The sequence below is a fragment of the Pundamilia nyererei genome, unplaced genomic scaffold, assembly GCF_000239375.1.
Source record: "Pundamilia nyererei isolate P.nyererei 1_Seehausen unplaced genomic scaffold, PunNye1.0 scaffold00041, whole genome shotgun sequence".
Taxonomy (NCBI): Eukaryota; Metazoa; Chordata; class Actinopteri; order Cichliformes; family Cichlidae; genus Pundamilia; species Pundamilia nyererei.
This window is the reverse complement of record NW_005187442.1, coordinates 3,517,061-3,522,129: the sequence shown is the minus strand read 5'-3', so window position 1 is coordinate 3,522,129 and position 5,069 is coordinate 3,517,061. Positions and strand designations below refer to the sequence as shown.

General features: G+C 39.3%; 1 protein-coding gene across 1 annotated transcript in view; it reads left to right on the top strand.

Moving 5' to 3' along the window:
• ptprk (protein tyrosine phosphatase receptor type K) overlaps nt 1-5,069 on the top strand; it is a 106,512-nt gene that overhangs the window by 60,128 nt on the left and 41,315 nt on the right. The window lies entirely within an intron of this gene.

Genomic DNA, 5,069 nt, shown 5'->3' with positions numbered 1-5,069 from the left:
GTGTGTGTGTGTGTGTGTGTGTGTGTGTGTGTGTGTGTGTGTGTGTGTGTGTGTGTGTGTGTGTGTGTGTGTGTGTGCGCCCGCTGCAGCTGTCATGTGCATCTGACATGTGGTTAATAAGGTGTCACCAATGTGTGTTTGAGATGGGATGCTTTATTCATTCACATCCAATAGCTTACATATTCAATTCATCTCCCAGAGAGACACACGGGGGGTGGGGTGGGGGTGGAGGGGGCAGATTGGGGTGGGTAAAGGCGAAAGAGATTCAGAAAGAATGATATGGGAGTGACTGAAGGGGGGTGGAGTGGGTAGGGTGGGGAGGTGGAAGGAAGAGCAAAGAGAAGAGAGGAGTTGGTGGAGAAAAGTTAAATGTAAATAGCTCATTATTCAAAGAATATCCATATCAGAATCAAGAATATGTGTGAATATGTAAACAGCAGAGCAGAGTCATGTTTATTATTCTGCATAGGAGATGTCAGAGCAGAGAGAAATAAGAAATCAAAGCAGGAACGAGCGCCATGAATATTAGATGGCGTACCTCAGATAAAGGTGCTCTTACACTCTCTGGCATAGAGGTTCAACTCTCTGTGTCACTTGACCCTAACCCTGCTATTGTGGGGCTAAAAATCACTAGATATAAACAGATTTTTATTTATTTATTGATGAGGATTATCAGGCAGTAATGGAAGGCGATCTTCAGGACATTGCTGATTTAGTAGGAAAACGTAAGTGGCTAATGTTTATTTATCATGAACATCTTTTTTTGATTGTGAGAAGGGAAAGAGGAATGAGATGAGAAACTCGCACAGCAGGAGATATGTGTCCGAACATGAAAGGAACCAATCTACATGTATGAAAATAGATTCAGGTTCAAGACGGTGCACTGAGAACGCTGTGTCTTTCATAACCAGCCAGTGTTTTTGGTTTTTTTTAACAATCAGTAGGAACGATACTGTTGGACGTTTGAGGAATTTTGGTGATTATGAATATTGATCTTGAATCTGGTCGTTAGAAAGATGTCACAATAAAATAATAAGGACTGCATGTATGAATGTGGGAGGAGAAGAGCCTCATGTTTATTTATTGGTAATATCAGATGTGAGAAGAGAACCAGAGAGAAATCAAAGAAACAGAGAATATGTTTATTTCACTTTTTGAAAAGTCTGCTTGTTGGATAATTGAGGCTCCTGCAGGACACTGACAACCATGAATATGGACAGTGTTGCTGCATTGCTAATATTTTCGCTCTGAATATTTTGATATTTAATATTTATTTATTGTGAAATTTAAGCTAGCAGGCGAACTGCTGGGAATGGGCTATTACTTGAGGAATCATCTATATAGATTATAGGAAAACGGGAAAAGGGAGAACTCATATGGATGTGCCAAAATATGATATACATAAAAAATAACCCAGGTTTCATCTTCAAAGCCGTAAAGTGGCTCACTGTAGGATGTGAAATTGCCCCACTAAGGTTACTCACAGGAATAGTCTATTGATATTTATAACATGTAGATGACAAAGATGTGCCATTATCATGTGGGGAGGCTGTCGGGATGAAAGAAAAGAATCACATTTCTTTAAACAGAGGTGTGTCTTGGGAGCTTGAGAGGTGTGACAGGGGATTCCAAGATATTTCTTATATGTACATTTCCGCCTCTCTTCCCTTTTGTTGAAATATAAAAGCATATGACGGCTAAGTTACTAGCTAACTACCAAGCCTATTTAGTAAACACAGGCTACATGGGTGTTGCTCAGACACAGATAACTGCTAACTGCTAAATATCATGCAATATAAACAACAGAGCTTCCATTAAAGAACCTAGAGCACAGACTCCTGGGGTGGGCTCTTTGTACACTTGAGCACACAGCTTGGACATCTACTCCAGTGACAGACTATCAAAGCCGACCTGTCCCTTAAAACCGCCCTCATAATACCTTTAACCATTTATACAGTTTTAATTTGTGGGGTTTAACTCAAGAGTTGCATCTTGGCCAAAATCCAGATGAATAAAATACGGTGACATTATATAGTGATTTGTTTATTATTCGTTTGTAAAACTTTAATAAGCGATCAATAGATACTTGGTTTTTAGAAAGAAGTACACGTCACTCACACAAGCTGTAGCTTCTCTCAAGATTACTTGCTGGTTTTCTCTCAATATAACAGTCAACTCAGCATCCCTGGGTCGCTTGCTTTTCCAAACAAATATACAAGATCTGATCAAATATCCAGAGGCCAGTTTTAAAATTCAGCATTACATATACATTTCCTTGTGTACCAAAACAGTACTAAGGTTCAATAGCCCAAAGCCCAAAATTTTAAGACCTGATGGATGGATGCTGGCAAGCAGAAGCTCTGCCTTTACAAGTTTTACTGTAGATAAACAGCACGAGAGGTATGAGAGAGTCTGACTGTGTGTTTGGGTGTGTATATGTATGTGCGTGTCACTTTTGGTTTGGTCAGAGGCGAGCTCTAATAAAGTCTTGCCCTCTGGTTCCTTTGGTGACAGAGTGCATCATCACCACACACATACATCACCATGCCAGCTTGCATTACACACAACCCATGGCCTAAAAATCTCCTGCAATATTACTGTCACACACACAAACACAAACATGTATCAGACTTATGTGCACACACAAGTTGCTTGAATTCCTGCAGTTGGTTTAAGCTATAGTGGTCCACCTCTAAAATGTCCCTTTTTCTCTTGTCGCCAGTCGCACACTCTTAAGTTAGACTGACAGGTGGAGCTTCAGGCATTATAGAAAACTATAGAAAACCAAAACTACTACCACTGGACTGTTGTTAATGCAGCTGAAATACACACACACTTGCACGCTCATGCACACTTCTGTAGTTCTGTAGGTCACATGACCTCCAGTGAGCTCCCTAGTGATGTCAGCAAAGGTTTGTGAAAGCTAAACTTTATTGACAAGGTTGCTGACGATGGAAAACAAAGGACATTCCTGGTGGGCTCCGGTCACCAATGAAAACTCTCTCTTTTTCCACTCCTTTCTTATATTAGTCTGACTGTCTCTGTCACCACATTACAAACCACAAAAGCACAGAACCTACCAAAACATCTTTCATAATAGCTTCTGATTGTTTGCTCTTTTCCATATCGGAAGAAAATGAATGACAATATAAAGAAATTAATCACAGAGGCAGTGTAGGTCAGAATCAGCATATACATTTGAAGCTTTCCCAGTGTTCATTTGTTTCCTTATTTTCATTTACATTCGACCCAAAAACCTGAGAACATGTGATTAATAATAAAAAAGATAGTGACAGCAATTCCACCGCAAAATATTGGAATAACACCATTGATGATTTGTTATATTTTTTAGGTCAGTTGCACAAATGACAAGTGATGGAACAAAACAAGGAGAAAATGTAAAGTTTGAGCTCGTTCCAGCTTTTGTTTTTTTTTCCTCTGGAGTCTCATAATGACCCAGTTACATTTCTTACTGTTTCATTTTTATGTGTATTATTTATTTGTTAGATATTCAGTAGATTTTAAGCAACATTCAAACACGCAAGCTAAAAAATAAATAAACCTACTGTTTTGTGCCCTTTAAAAATGCATCATTGTGAATCTGCTTTATTTCTTCATCTACTTATTTATCATCGGGTTGTTTACTTTGCTTATTTGATGGCATTGCGGGATGACATGCCGTTGACGTTGGTGGTTTTCTGAAGTAACTTCAACATTCATTATCTGGATTCAGCTTCATTGGCCTGCCTGTGCCTGTGTCTGCGTTTGCACGTGTGCGCGTGCTGTCAAACTTCAGTGTTTCATCTGTTGCTAAAGCGCTGCTTCCCCGTGCGCACCTCTCTGACAGCCACATTCAGTACACACAAAAATGACAACGCAGGCACACAAAGAAAAAAAAAAACAGGTGACAGTAATGTGAAATATAACTGTTAATGGAGCAACATACACCGTAACACACAGGCACACACATTTAATTTAGATAATACAGTACTTGCTTTGATATGATGTGATTGAAGCTGGTGGTGTGTCTGAGAAAGATAAAAATCTTTATGATTTACTGCATGCGAGACAGATCACAGTGCATGTGTGTGAGGAGAGTGATTAATTCATGCGTTGATCTGTGTGTGTGTGTGTGTGTGTGTGTGTGTGTGTGTAGATGTGTCAAGTAGATCAAACTTTGATGCACTGTGTTTAAAGGTTGTATGTGTTTTCAGCCTGTCAGTCACAGATGTGTGACAGTTATCTGGAATCTGGCTGGCCCTGAAACCATCGAGCATCCATCACATTATGTAAAAACACATCATTTATTCACCAAGCACTTTGTGGCCGTGTTACAGGGACATACGTCTAGTAAAACTACATACTGTGCATAATATTTAAAACTTAATTGCCGTTATTTAGTCAATTGTACTTTTTTTCTTATTTTACAGTATGAAATGATTCTGTAAGGTAATTAATCGTTACACCTAACAAAGGGGTAGTTCATGAGCTGAATGTTTGGGAAAATAAGCAAACTTAATAATGGTAACCAGATCCCCTTTGAGATGTCTCTAAATTTTTTCGGATGCTTATATAATGCATAGATTTCAGTCTGAATAAGGACTTGAATTCCAAAAGCCATCTGACAAGTAGAACAGAGTTTGGCCTCTAGGCTCTAATCGTCTTAGTCCTGCAGAAAACATTTGCACAGAGATATTGGGGAGTGATGGGCAAATATCAGTCCCCTAAGTCAGGGCCTGTTGGTGGCTGATGCTCGGGTGATGGTGATGCATAGCAAACAACCTTGTCAAAATAGAGGGAGAGATAGGAATGTTAGCAACTTATGTGCATTTTTTACTGGGAGGGTTCTTTTGGTAGATCGAATGGAAAGTGAGGGATGTCGCTTTCGTTTTCAGTATTGCATCTTGCCAGTACAAGCTTTGAGATTTAGATTATAGAACAAAAAAGCAGAGGGGGGAACTGGCAATTGCTCATGCTGTTGCTTTAACATAGTAGATTCACAGTCTTGTGGTAGCGAAGATGTTCTGTCATATTTGAATTAGCATGTTTTACACAAATTCTTTCTCATG